This window comes from Rhagoletis pomonella, unplaced genomic scaffold (genome assembly GCF_013731165.1).
Source record: "Rhagoletis pomonella isolate Grant_MI unplaced genomic scaffold, Rhpom_1.0 Rhpom_scaffold_00003, whole genome shotgun sequence".
Taxonomy (NCBI): Eukaryota; Metazoa; Arthropoda; class Insecta; order Diptera; family Tephritidae; genus Rhagoletis; species Rhagoletis pomonella.
This window is the reverse complement of record NW_023458557.1, coordinates 92,543,554-92,559,363: the sequence shown is the minus strand read 5'-3', so window position 1 is coordinate 92,559,363 and position 15,810 is coordinate 92,543,554. Positions and strand designations below refer to the sequence as shown.

At 37.6% G+C, this 15,810-nt stretch overlaps 1 protein-coding gene across 1 annotated transcript in view; it reads left to right on the top strand.

Annotated features, from left to right (window-relative positions):
• LOC118736419 (lachesin) overlaps window positions 1-15,810 on the top strand; it is a 144,533-nt gene that overhangs the window by 12,651 nt on the left and 116,072 nt on the right. The window lies entirely within an intron of this gene.

Genomic DNA, 15,810 nt, shown 5'->3' with positions numbered 1-15,810 from the left:
ATGCAAAGTGTATGACAGTCAGGCGCCAATCACCGCCTTTAATCACCTGTAGCGAATACAATTATATGCAAATGTTTTGGGGGCAAGTCCGTAATAAATAGCGAGAAATGAGGGAGCAGACAGCTAAGCCACGGGCGGCAATCACAACTCCTCGAGAAAACAAGAGGGAGACTTTGGGCTCAAATTGATCGCAGGATGATTTCTCTTGGTTGCCATAGTCGTGTGACTAAAGTTGCGAACTAACATTTGGTATGACCTAGTTTCACGCCCTAGGCAGGACACCATCCATGTTATGTTCGTATAGTAATCCCCTCGGCTGTCGATGGTGAGAGTTTCCGAGATTTTTTCGGTCTCTCTTTGGATAGAACTAAAGAAACTTTCGGCATCTTTTGGGAAATTGTAATTTCAAGCATGGTTTCACGATTTATCTCGTTTTATTCATGGGATTCGAAATTTTTCTTCGGTACTCTTTCGAAATCGTTTTCCTACATCGCGACTCGTTTGAACTCTTTTGGGATTTTTGCCAATTTCATAGGATTTATTTGGGAAACTTTCAGAACTTTTTTGTGATTCTTCGTGTTTTGTTCGGGACTTTTCTGTTTGGTTTGTTGGGTTTGTTTTCGCGATTATTTTGTATACCTTCTACAGCTTATGGCATTCTTAGACATTTTCCGGAAATTTTTAATGTTGATATATGTATACAAATAATAAAAAACTTCGACGGTTTTGGATTCGAAACAAATTTGTAGTTATTCCCAGGCATAATTTTTTCGGCTATGTTTTATAATTTCGTGCAAAAAGATTCCTCATTCTTTTGGTACTTTGCTGAGTTTTTACTAAATTTCAGATGCCGTCCCAGATTTTTAGAAATTCTGCGACACTTTTCTAAAGATATTGCAAGATTTTTTTAGAGCTTTTCAGGATCTATAAGGATTTTTTCGAGACATTTCCGAAATTTATCAGTAGCTTTCGGAACATTTAGCTTTAACAAAAACAAATAAGATTCGTGATTTATCGGGTTTATTTGGAGCCCCACTATAAATAGTTTTTTAAGTGATTCTTTCAAGAAATTTCGGAAATGTTTATGCACCCTTCAGGGTTTTTCAATCATTTTCAGAGTTTTTAGAATTCTCTAGACTTTCACCGAGTTCTTTCGGAACTTTTCGAAAAGTTGACGGAATAATCGTTCGGAACCTTTTTGCTATTTCTGCAACTTTTTTTGGTATTCTTCCATGAGTTTTCGGAAAATTGAGTGTTTTTCACTATATTTCGGGATTTTTCCGAACCTTTTAAAAATTTTTCGGGAGCATTCCGGACGCTTGCGGGGTTTCGGGGTTTACGAGGTTTTTTTTTTGCTATTCGGAAAGTTTGCAACTTTTGACATTTTTTTCGATATATTTCGTTAATCTTTCCAACGTTTTACGAATTTTCAGATTTATTAAAATTTTTTGGGACCTTTCGAAATGTTTTCGATAATAGTTTGGGACCTTCTACTATTTCTTAGAATTTTTGCAGTATTTTTTCGAAGCCTTTGGTATTTTTTCGAAAATTTTAAATATTCTTCCTAGACCTTTGAGAAATATTCAGCATTGTTATGGAAATTTTCGGAAGTTTTTCGGTATAATTTCGAGGGCTTATAAGCCTAAGTTTTCTTTACTACTCGCGAATCTTCAATTTCCGATAAACTTTTCGGAATGTTTGCGATAATTTTTAGAACCCTTTACGACATTTTCGTTATTTTCCAAAATTATTCGTGAAGCGATGTTTTGAGCAGTTAGGGGACTTTACGTTACTAATCGTAATGTGTTTTAATACTTTTCGGGTTTTTCGGGAATTTTTAGTTCCACTACAGCTAAAAACTAGTGCAAATTACATACATATGTATGTATTACTAATTTAATTCATTCAAAATTAAAGTGAAAATACTCTAATTTCTCAATTAGGTATGTATGTCAATCCTAATTTATTTTTTTTTTCGCAACGTCCTCTGTAGTTATTATATTTAAACATTCACACAACATCCGCCGACCATTTCTTCATCGCTTGCATTCATGCATTGCCCGCTTGTTTTCGCTTTAATGCAAATTAATTCAATCATGTAAATCTATCCTGCATATATTAAGCAGTCAAATGAAGTGAGCTGCTAGCGGCCGGTTTGAAGGCAACCGGCAATTAAATATGCGTACCAATACAAAAGGGCACCTACATTTGTACTAACTAATACACACACACACACACACACACACACACACACACACACACAAGCTAGCAGACACAAATGTTTAGTATGCACATAAATACATTTATTTCAATTTCACCTAAAGTCGTAATAGCACACACACACACACACCTACATATACATATATGTATATAGACTACCGCAAGCTTGTTGCCTTCATGACTTTACTCCCGATACATTTGTAATGAAATGTTTGTAGTATGTAGGTATGTGCGTTGACTACTGTGGGACTGGCTGCCTGTTGCCTTGCTGGCCTGTTAGTGTGCTTGTTTGAGTATGCTAAGGCGCCAGAAGGTATGCAACATGTATTCGTATTATGCTACAAATGCACAAACATACATATGTATGCATATAAATGTACGTGTAGGAGGTATATTCATGAGTTCCCACGTTCAGCTTGAGCGTCATTAACATCGTCATTGCCGCAGCCGTAGCTGCCACCACCACCATCATCGTCGTCGTCGACGTAACTGTGGTCATATAGTGTTGTCATTATTGCTTCCTATACATACTAACATATTTACATATATAGTATGTACGTGTTTGCTTTAGTTGCGGCTGTATCCACCTTGTTTTCCACCACCATCTAATGAAATTAATTAGCCGCCTGTAATAATGAACCGCACAGTAACAGCAAAAAGGTAGAGCAGGAAAAGAAAGCAAAAAAAAAAATACCCAAGCAAACAACAACAATTATGAAATATAAGCACATTGAGGAAGGAAGATTCATGCGTAAGCGAAAGTTCCAGGCAGCGGCGCCACAGCACGGCCGGGAAGCGTACAGCAAATTACGCTAAAGGAGCAATGAGCGTTAATAAGCAGGCAGGAGAAGACAGGACAGGCGGAGTAGACACGACGTGTCGAGGTGAGGACAGGACAAAAACAAAAGTAAAAACAAAAACCACATGCCAGTCGACTGGGCGGCACTTTGTGGGTTTCGGTTGCGTTGCAAATTTGCTTTAATTGCTGATGGGCCACTAGTTGCCTTCGAATCTTTACGCAAACAGCCAAGAACAAGTATTTCACTTTTTTGTGCGAATATGTATGAGCATATGTACCATATAAGTAGTATGTGTGTATGTGGCGCGACCTGGCGTACTGTGCGTAAGTGTATGCATGCAATTTACATTTGTTAAGTATACACTTAAGTGGAGTCAAATGATGTTCACTTTTGCAGACTGTTGACTCATACATATACACGTACATACAAGGCAGGCGCCGGTGCACCGCAGCGTCGTCATTAGTAATTTGTAGAAAAGTATATTAGTTGGAAAAACTGAAAGCTCAGTGTCGCAATTACTTAGAATTTGTGGCAAATTGTCGGTGTGCGAGCTTTAGTAAGTAATTTTGCTGCGAGTTAGAGGAAGCCTTGGCGTACGTGGTTAATTGTGCATTGATAATTGGAACATATGTGCATTCTGGAATAAGTTTGTATGCTGAGTCTCACATTTTATTTCTCTAATGAACGTTTCGGAATAGGATATGAAACTGTGATTTCTGGTGTTTGCTTGCTTGCTCGTTCGAGGAATGCGAGGCTATTGGGCGCTGTTGATTTATATGTGTCGTTAATGCTTCTGAAAAAATTAAAATTTCATATTTGATCTGGAAATAGAAAAACCAGCGAAAGTGAAAAGGTATACAATAAGCCAGAGTCATCATCACTTAAATGGTGGGTACATTTTAGAATACCTTACATAGACTGGTCAGAATGCTTTAAGACAAGGGGCAAAAAGGTAAAACCGGTGCAAAGAGTACAATGCTTATGTCTGACTACAATAAACTTATAGGTCGTTCCCAGACGGAATCGTGGAGGCACCAAAAACAGTGATTAGCAAATCAGCCTAAGTCCATGCGCCTGCATAAATTTCTGTCGAAGGCGCCTTCCAGTGGATTATGAGCCCAAATAAAACTCGATGGTGCCTATCAGATTTTGAAATACTTGCCACTTACTGGAGCATTTCCCAAGTTATTACTTGGAAAAAGATCGGTTGATCTTTATCTCCTAAGAAAATAGGTGACCCAGACCTAGCGTAAAAACTCATAGGAGATCTGGCTTAATTTTTTGGCAGCGACAAGTTAGCGAAGGCGAATATAATTTTTACTCTATTCAAAATTTATAAAACTTTATTGCACATTTGGAGGCCATGGCCTTTCATTTGACAACTCAATGTTTTAGTCCAAAGAACAGCCCACATATTATCATTAGTCGTACAGGTGGCACCCTCTTAAAAAAATAAAACCTTATTGCACATCTGGAAGCTAAGCCACTTCATTGTACTATTATTTTTTTCTATTTGAATGAACTGTGCAAATCTTATGTAATAAACTGAACTTCCCTTCACGTTTTCTAAGTGGGGTAGTAATTTTTAAAAAGGTGGCAGCCCCACTTAAATAATGAAAGCTTATTAAACATGCGGTGACCAATTCCTTTCATTTAGTACCTAATTTTTTAGTCCAACGAACGGTGAAGATTTAGTAATTTTTAAAAAGGTGGCAACCCTACCCCAAAGGTATTACAATATTGAACATTTAGAAGCCAAGCCCTTTCATTTGACATCTCATTTGTTGTAACTCAAAAAACGGATCTTAAAATTTTTTAGACAAGTGGCAACGCAATAGAAAACTAAGTTCTCAAAATAAAACCCCTACCAATACAGATCACAGATCACATTAAACAAAATCTTGTCCAAATCCGTTCGGCAGTTTTCTAGATTAGCGTTGTCAGAAAATCTAAATTTTTTTATATCACGTAAGGATAAGTTAGTAAGTTTTTAATAGGTGGCAACCCTACTTGAAAAATAAAAGTTGGTATACATGCAAAGTCCATGCTCCTTCATTTGGTATCTCATTTCGTTGTCCAACAAACTGTTAAGATCTTATATTTTTTAAACAGGTGGGAACCCTACTCAAAAACCTAATGCATTAGAGCACAACTAGAGGATAAGTCTTTTCATTTGACAGTGACAGTGCAGAACTGATACCTTCGCTTATTAAGATTGAATAAGTTATATTATTATCAGGTGGCAACCCTACTCAAAAAAATAAATGCTTATCTAGAAGCCAATCCCTTTCATTTGGCGCCTCATTTTTGTAATCCAATGAACGGTGCGGATATTTTGGTTTTTTTTTTTTTTTTTAGACAGGTGGCAATCCTATAGAGATTCGAAATACCAAAGGTCACTCTGGTACCCATCGATACAGAATGTATTAGAGGATATCTTGTACAAATCCGTTCAGCAGTTTTCGAGATTAGCGCGTTCATAGAATCTCGACTTTCCTTTATACTATGTAAAGATGTTTTGAAAGGTTTTTAACCCCTTGCATCGGGTAAAAAAGTTCCAATGTTGCCACAGTTATGGGATTGCAGCCTTCAGATATCTGGTAGTTGTTTTCCATGAAAAATCCATGAAAAAAACAGAGAGTATTTTGGGTAAGAAATACCAGAGTTAGAAAGGCGCAGAAAATTCCTGGTCAAAGTGCCAGACAACAAGATTTGAGCTAATGGATCCACTCATCTTGATCCAAGATATTTATGTACATCGGTACACAGACGGGCCAAGGATGTGCGACAGAACAGATGCGGACATTTATGGCACTAAAGTTTTTTACATTGAAAGTGGCCCGGCACTTTGGCCCTACTTTTGCTAGAAACTTTTGCTAGCACTTTGTGTGCTTAATTGTCCAGTGTTGGTCAGACATATAGGGAAAGACTTTAATTCATCCACATTTGAACAACTTATCATTTATTGGAAATTCGTCTACTAAAGCTTTGTTAGCATTTATTGGAAGCTGTCAGCGTTATGGGCTGACAAGTTTAGCGACTTACCACAGGGATAAGAAGAATCTGCCAGGTCGCAATGTAACCTGTTCAGTTGTATCAAATCCATTAACTAACTATGTAACTATGTATAGCCGTGAATAAATCTCGCTTTCACAAAAAAGCAGTTTCTGATTGTGCATGTATAAATATTTATCACTTAAGCAATTAAATATTCTGCTAGATTTGCTGGGTTAATCAGCGTTAATCAACAAATATTAATAGCATTTAATTTTTCAACTCCAATAGCAAAAAGAAAAATGTATTTAAAATATAAATTTATTACAGCTCATTTTTCTATTTTTTTTTTTTTTTTTTGTTCCTTCATCAATTACAATCATCTTCGGGTATCGCTTTCACCTGCCTTCACAAACTTTCGACCGTTCCCAAACTCTGCCACTTCACTAATTGCTCTCATAACGATTATCGCTCAAGTGTGGCAACTGAACTCTACTACTGCATTTAAACCATCCACTCTACTTGTAGAAATAAATGCCAAGTATAATTGAACCGAGTATAATAAAGTGACACTTAAAGTTGACTCACTCGAATCGAGTTTAACACTTTGACTCTACAATTTTTGCAACAACACCACCAAGAACGCTATTGCCTAGATACGAGCATATACATATGTATATGTGTGTGTAGTAACCCTACCGTGTCGGTTGACGGTAGCGGCTCTTAACAAGAAAATAGTCGCTCGTCATTGAGGTTATTCCGGCAGCCACTACTGGCAGCATCAAGTAACCAAGGGACACATTTACCGCAAAATGTCCATTTAATATACACGCACAGCTGTTGGCTGACTCGTTTAAAGAACCACGGACATATCCATGCAAACCACACAATCACAAACACACAGCGAGCCTTCTCCATTTGCATATTTGTTTAATAAACACAGGCAAGTCACCTTCCGGCTTCCGGCTAAGCTGCTTTACGGTCAACGTATGTACGCTACTCTGTTTGCTTGTTTGTAGATTGGTGTGCACGCATGTATGTATGTATGTAGTATGTACATATGTGCATGCGCGCATTATCACATGTATTTATGTGTGTAATTGGTTGGGTGGAAAATTATAGGATATCCTCTTACAACTGCTGCTGTCGAGTACGCCTCGTTTACATTTAATTTGATGGTTGCCTCATTCATTCATTTCCCTGCTCCTCCTTTTGATGCTTCGTCGGTTGGTTAGTTGGTTGATGATGGTGGAGATTTATTTGACTCTCTTCTTGGCCGAGATTAAATTAATTGAACCTGCACTTTTAGCTTCCGTAAAGTGCCTTTTTGTGCGCTATTGTTACTTTGTGGTGATTAGTGCTGGTAAAATATGGAAATTTGGATTAGACTTTCTTTTGATAAGTGCTATTTAATGATAATTGGAATTTATGTATATCCTTCAAAGAAAAGGTTGGTTTCGTTAATTAAGTACTGACGGATTGCTCAGCTTAAGGCTTATAGCGTTCACATTCAATGTTTTGATAAATGTATATCTTGGAGCTATTTGCGAATAGAAGAGCGAAGTAATTTGAAGAAACCGGCTTAATTCGTCATTGAAATGTGGTTAGTCGCGAACTCGACGACCATAAAAGACAAAAGAGATAAGTTGGTATGAATGTAAGTACATATGTGTGTAGCTAGCTGGGTGATAAACAGCGCTTATCGCAGGGCTTAAGTGGGCGAGAAAATGTTACTCCTATTTGTTGTAGGATTTATGTAGGGTTGCTTGACGATTCTGATCAGGTGTCGAGAGTTTTATCCCCGTCTTCATTACGCCATTCAAAAAGCGCAAACCAAGATGTTTCAGGATAGTATAGAACAGTAAATGAGATTTTTTTTATCGTTTAGGATTTTTGGGGATTTCCCTTGTTTAAATTTTCGGCATTTTTTCGAGTGCTTTTGGGGCTTTCTAGCGTGTTTTATGAACATTTTTGGGACATTTGGGAATCATTATGGGACGTTTCGGAATTTTTTTGAGACATTTCAGAATTATTTTGTAATTTTCCAATATTATTTTGGGAATTTTCGCGATTTTTTCGAGATCGTTCAAGACTTCTTAAATTTTCTCCAATTTTATCTGGTACATTTGAGGCTTTCTCGTGCATTTCCTGGGTTGTTTGGACCTTCTAGAATGATTTTGAGACGTTTTTGGAACATGTGGGACTTTTTTTTTTGGCACATTTCGGTATAACCTTGGGGTTTTTCAGTATTATTTTGTGGGCTTTCTGCGGTTTGTTGGGGTCATTGGGTATAATTTTGGGAAATTTCAGGATTCTTTCGGGTCTCCTTTTAAGTTTTCGTAACTTTTCGATGCTTTTCGGAATTCTTTGAGACTTTTGGTATTTGTTGGAAATTTTCGGAAAAGCTCGGAACAGAGCTGAGCTAAATGTGAAGAATCAACCCAGAGATCATAGCTCGTGATTCATCTTGAAACGTCACGAAGTCCGTATTGAATCAAGGCATACTGAGCCTTAAAGAACTTTTAGCAATCCTTCCACAGGAACTTACCTCAGTACTAGTTAGCGCCATGGTCAACATAGGCGAAAACTATGGCTTTCGCCACCTTAGCGTATTGGCTCTTCTCAACTGCGCTGATACGCGGTTGTTGTTGTTGTCTCGACTTACTTAGCTCTACCTAGATGGGCTTGGCGCTTAGTCGTTGGCGTCAAGCTCAACCATCGCGATGGCCAAGAAGTGTGCCACTCCGACCGAGTTGGATCAGAAGGAGACGGACGTTAGTTGAGTGGGGCTTAGAGGACATGCGAATAGTTACCAAAGAAAAGTTGGATTATGGTGGCGCGAGTCTACCGACGCCGACGTAGTTCTGTCTCGTCTACGTGAGGTAGCCGTGTCCCAAAACTGCATTCGCATGGAGATACCCTCTGGTGGTTGAGGGAGCTTCAAGACATAGTAATTGGCCAGAAGCGGGGAAAGGATACACCCCATTGGGTTTCCACCCTTTGGGACACCTGTTTAATTATTCTTGGTTTAGTAGGTTTCTGTTAATGACTGGCGAATGCCGACCACTCCCATAGTTCACAGACCAACGTTTGAATACCTGTGGGAGAGAGGAAGCCTCAATATCTTCTAGTAGTGTGGAGTGGCAGACGGTGTCAACTGCCTTTGACATGTCCAACGCTACTAGGACCCTTCTCCCACTAGGGCAGTTTCGGTTAAAGCCACGACTTATCTTAGTGTTACCGATGGATCAAAGATGGAAGACGGGAGTACTGGGGCAGGCGTGCTTGGACCAAGGTTCCAGAAAAGTCTGCCAATGGGCTCATACCCAACCATATTCCAGGCGGAGATCTTCGCAATCGAAGTCTGTGTTCGAGAATGTCTTCGGAGAAGGATAAACGGGGCCAGAATAAATATTATGTCGGATAGCCAGGCAGCACTAAGGGCCTTAGACTCATTTAAAACGACATCAAGGCTTGTGGACAGTTGTAAAACTCTTCTGAATAGCCTAGGAGCCCATAATAGAGTTACGCTTTGGTGGGTCCCTGGGCATGAAGGGTTTGAAGGCAACGAAAGGGCTGACTATCTCGCAAAACGTGGGGCCCAAACGCGAATGCATGGTCCCGAGCCTTTCTGTGGTACATCTATAGGATACACTTGAGAACTACTTAGGAGTTGGGAGGAATCTCATATTGCTGCCCACTGGCGTAAGTCAAAGGGAATTAGACAATCAAAGAAATTCATAACTCCTTCCAAGAGGAACTCAGAAAGACTCCGTGAACTCAGCCGGGAGGGTCTTAGGACTATTACAGGCTACCTGACAGGACACTGCAAGTTAAGGTACCATCTAAACAAAATGGGGCTTTCTGTAGAGACGGACTGCAGGTTATGTGGGCTGGCGGAGGAAACCTCGGAGCACATTCTGTGTGACTGCCCGCGTATCATGAATAGCAGACTGATGCACCTTGGGGAACGATTGTCTTCTCCATCCAAGATTTGGAACACGGCACCCTCCAATGTGCTTAATTTCTTGAATAGCCTAAGGTTGGAGTGACTACAATCAGGGTTTAGCACAATAGATCTTTTAGGTCGCAGCGCGAGTATACCCGACGTACTAATAATAATAATAATATCTTAGTGTTTACTGAAATTGTTAACTGAATTTGTTGTGCTGTACATTTTACGAAAGCCATGTTGATACCTCGATGGGGTTAGGTGGTACGTAAACTGCGGGAGTAAGAGGCCCTCTAGTGTCTTTGCTACCGGGGAAAGGAGAGTTATCGGCCGATAAGACTCGCCTTTGTTGGCCGGCTTCCCCGGATCGGATATCTGGATTTATGAGTGTGGCCATAGACAAGTTGAGCACCTGTGGTTGTGAGCTAGTCTACTCTCGCTGGTCCAAATTTTTTAAGCATCAGCATGCAAATTTCTTCGGAACCAATGACTTTGGAGGCTTTCACCTTCACGGTGGCTACTTTAACCTCACTTCTGGCGAAAGCAAAAGGCGCGTAGAGTGTTGGCCGTTTATGCAGCCTTCTTGTCACTTGACGTTTGGCTTTGTTCACCGATTGATGCAGCGTGAACTGCCCGCTAAAATAGCTCGTACATTCGTCGGGTTTTACAGAGATCTTATGATTGACCAGAGGTGGGATTGCAAGTCTTCAAATGCTCCTATTATTCCGCTTAAGTAGGTTTACAAGTTGCCGAATCTTCGTGTTAACATCCTTGATGCGTATATTTCAGGCATGGACCTGGCGGAGATCCTCATTTATGCATGTCTTGGAAGTCTACAAGATAATAGCATTTGGCATTGAGGTACTTCACGGAACCTGGATATGAAGCAAAATTTTCGTAGATTTTTGTTCTTTTGTCAATGCTGGTGGAAAAGTAGACGGACACTAGCTTCATTAGAAAACTAAGCACAGCACTGAAAACCAATCAAGTGTCGCATAAAGTTAAGCAGTTTAAGCTGTATAGGCTTTTGAGCTCTGTCTTATAAATCCGCCCGAAGCAGGGTAGGTGCTGGCTTCTGTCTAAGAACTTTCCGAGAAGCGTGTGAGTAGAGGCAGCTCTATTATTTCCTTTCGAAGAGGACCCATCTTGCTTATGTAGAGAGTCAAATGGATTAGAGAGTAAACTACCGAATTTTAATAAACCGTCCATTATAAAAACGCCTCTTAAAATTTTCATTTACAACCACGCTGACAAGCATCGAGACATATTGAAAGAAGTCGGTACTACCAAGTGACGTGTCATGACTACATAAACGTTATATTATATTCCGTAATGGGACCAAGTAGAGTCATGGGCAATGAAGTGGCTGCACTGGGATTTATAGGCCGGGAATCCTTTACTGGTCTACCATGGAGCTCCGTTAGGCAATACTACTATATCTCGCAACATTATTGGGCAAATACGGAAGGTAACAGATAGGCTAAATCCTTCATTCTGGGTATATCATCGAGGAGAACAGAAGAACTGTTGCAACGAAACACGTGCCAAACATAGGAATTGGTAACTCCGATTAGCGTAGGTTGTGCAACGAAGAATATGAAACAGCAGAGCACATTATGTGCCGCTGTAAAACCCTCACTAGGACCAGACTTCGCTTTCTAGGTTCACCGTACCTAGAAGTACACGACCTAAATGGCATCCAGCCGAAAGGACCTCGCGAGATGTCTGTGAATTTGGCATACGGCATGACGCAAAAAGACAAAGAACAGCTGTTCTGAGTAGCTTTTCAATAGTTCTAGAGTTCTTGACTAGAAAAAAAGTGCTTGATATTTTGAAAAAAAAAAAAAAAAAAAAAATGGTTCAAAACTGGGGTATGCCAGATTCACGCAGCATACGACTTGTTGTAAGAAGGCAAATATAAAATTGTTCTGAGTAGCTGTTTGATAGCTGTAGAGCTCCTGAAAAGGAAAAAAACACTTTTTCAAAAAAGTCGAAAAAATTGAATGTTTGAAAAAAGTAAAAATTAAAAATGTTCTGAGTAGCTTTTCAACAGTTTTAGAGTTCCTGAGAAGGAAAAAGAAAATTTGGCAAAATTACAACGAAAAAAACATTTTTATTTTTTTTTATTCAAAGAAGTCGAAAAAGTAAAATTTTTGAACAACATAAAAAGTGAAACTGTTCTGAATAGCTTTTCAATAGTTCTAGAGTTCCCGAGAAGGAAAAAGAAAGTTCTGCCAAACTTTTTCGAGTTTTTTGAGATAAATGTTTATTCGGTCAAATTTTCTTTTTCCTTCTCAGCAACCCTACAACTTTTCACAACCTACTCTCAACAGTTTTAATTATTATTTTTCAAAAATTTAAATTTTTCGACTTTTTTGAAAAAAAAACAAAATATTTCTAACATTAAAAATATCAATAGTTTTATGCATATTATACGTCACATTTAGTTGTTTTCTTTAAATAATGCCCAGGGAATTATGAATGCAATTTAATGCATAGTTTCTTAATGCGTGAATAATTGAATTAAAATTATAAAATTAAGCAATGCTCAATACGATCCTATTATAAATATTGTAAAATACTTAATTAGCATAATAAAATAATCAAAAGCATTTGCCTTCACATATGTAAGTACAGGCACGTCCTCTTTTATTCAACTCATCTAAAATTAAATTCAAATTGCTGTTCAATGAATAACATTTGACTAACATTAAATCGTAGACATTAAACTTTAATTGAGATGCACAGAAATTTACTAAGCAAGACTATGACAGCTTTACAGCAGCATTTTAGTCATCTACACATGTATGTACGTACGTAGTATGCATATGCATGTGTGTGTATGTGGGCATGCGATAGACATAGCAACTGCATAATTGCTAGCTAAGATGCATCTGCTGCTGTACATGAAATTGAAATATCACAAAACTTTCGCTTGCCTTAAAAGCACTGCATTGCTTTAACAGATTGCAGAGCAATCTATTCGCATTAGACATTTAAAGCCTGAAAGGCGCCCAGGCCACCAACGACAGCAGATCCTTTGCGCAAAACTATAGCCACATACATACTCTTAGTACTTTGTCTTTATATGCAAACAAATGAGAAACCATTTATCAGAGTATAGAGAGAAATGCAGTAAGCAAAGTGCAAGTTGAGCTTAAGGTGTGTAGTCTGGATGGTAGATATGTGTAAGTGTTTGTGTGCTTACCCTGTAGGAAAATAATACTAACTAAAATGAGCTTAGGGCCGTTAGCTTACCTATTTTAAAGTATAGTTAAATCATCCATAGACAATATGGATTTTTCTGTAATAAAGTTTAACTAATGATATAACTATACTTTGCATAGACGGAATTTCCGTCCATCAATGAGTGGATTTAGTCATTAATTTGTTGATGTTCTTATGGATTACATTATGGTCATATTTATCGATGTACCATCGTTGATATTTGTATGGATATCTTCGTCGAAATATTTTCGTAAAGATAAGTTCTTAATTTTTTCTTAATTAATTTTCATATTTCCATCTCCATCGTGGTATTAATTTCAATTTTTTTCGTTTGTGATTTTCACAGCTACTTTATTGTAATTTTTAGCGTTATTGGTAAGTGTATTGTTATCGATGTATTTTAGTTATCGAAATCGTTATCGATATTCTTTTGATATTTTGAATTTCTATCGTAATCGTATCGTAATTTATTTCGTATGACCTCGTTAACCGATTTCGATAATTCTTTTTTCATCGGAAAGTTGGTACCATACTAATTTTGTTTAGATCCGATAATTGGATCATGAAGAAATTAACGACAATCTTAAATTTTTATATGAGAATTGTCGGTTTTGTTTTTCACTTAAAATTTACTTGTTTCATTATGGAAACCTATTGTGTTATCGATATATTTTCATTTATCGTTATATTCATCGAAATTGTTATCGCCACCTTTGTTGTTATTGTTATATTTTCAGCTATCGCAATATTTCTCTGATTTGCTATCAAATTTTTTACTTATATTTATCGAAATTGTTATCGGTATTTTTGCTGATATCGGTACTCTTTAAATGAAAGCCTTTCGATTTTGGTGATGATTTACTATTGCAGCCATATTCCTAATATTATAACACTATCCTTTTTCAAGTTATGAGCGTGTAATTCGATATATTAAAGACAAGAAAAAAATCTACCCCTTTTTACAGGCTTTTATTTAACTTTCTATGTACGATAAATGTATGTTAGTTTGGGTAAAATTTTGGAATCGATTTTTGTCCAAATTTCCGATGAGCAAGAAAAAATGAAACCTAGTTCAGAACCCGACGACAAGACAAATTGGAGTATGAATTAATCCGCTAGATGGCGCAGAAGTCGAGATATTTGAAAACCCCGTTTTTATGGCCCAATTTGGTTCATATTTGGAATAGAACTAACTCCACAAAAAATTTAGCCAAAAAAATTTCAATATTGTCCAAAATAATTTTAGTTCTATTTTAAAATAATAACCTAATCCTTGCTATAGAAATTTGCCTGTTAAATTGAATTCTTTCAAAGTGAATTTTTTTCGTAAGAAGAAAATTTTTTGATGCGCGAAAATTTTCCTACAGGTTGTACGTCTTTCAGGTATTCCTTGCTCTCGAGTTATTTACGCATATTTGTTGCATACTTGTAGGCATGCCATTTTACCAAAAGTGGGAAATAACTGAATAAATGGCTGGCTATTTGTTTTGAACGGCGAAAAGAAATCTCAGACTAGTGAGTAATGTGTTATTTGAAAAAAAAAAGAGAAGGAAGATGAAAACACCAGGTAAATAGAAGAAATGTTCAGTGACAGAAGTTGTGAAAGAACCACGCTCGTATGTTTTGTATATTATATTCACTGAAAAAATTTAAAATCTAATTTAATTTTATGCATGCAAATATCTATTGTGGAAATATTTTTGTACATTTTGTGCGTCCGGCATAAATTTGAGTGAAAAGTAAATTAATTCAAATTTCTCAAAAAACTAACTTGCCAATAAGTGAGTTGTTTTTCTGCAGTAACCAAATTTAAATATTGCACGAATTTATAAATTTTATGCAAAAATCAGTGCCAATAGCGCACATGCACATATATTGTGTTTATGTTTTTGTGTGTAGGTATGTATGCATTATTTTAAGCTTGCAGCAGTGACTAAGAGGAAAACTAACAAACAATGCCAACAGAAACGTGACAAGTGCTACATACAAGTACATATACATTTTGTATACATAAATATGTTTGTATATAGAAATATATACACCCACACAGCAGTTTGATGGCTTAGTGGACAGTCGCATTGTAAAACTTTGGCATTTCACATTCTAACCGAAAAGCAAACCAGCATGCAAAACGAGCTGATATTTAATGCATGCAAAGCGTACACAAACAAACGCACACATACATATGTATGTAGGTACGTACAGGTAAACCAGGAAATAGTATACTTGCATTACCGCTTAAATATATATATATACAGACACTAAGCATGCAAGCAGGAGCAAACAGACTAACTGGCAAACAAGTGCATTTGTGGTCAAAGATAGCCGCGCACACACACTTACACTGAGGCTACATACACAGACGGTACGCTTATTTACTTACTCTGAACATTTGCTTACTGCACTGCGGTGAAATGTCAGCAGCTCAGCAGCTAGCAACTACCGATTTGCTCATGAGTGTGCAATAATTTTGCTGGCGCTCCTAAACATATGCAACAAATACGTTTTTTTTTTGTTTTTTGTAATTTTTAAGTCTTCACTTTCTTCATTTGTTTGTGTGTGTGTGTGTGTGTGTGTGTTGCTTCATACTTTATCGTCTGCTCGCTTGCAATGTTT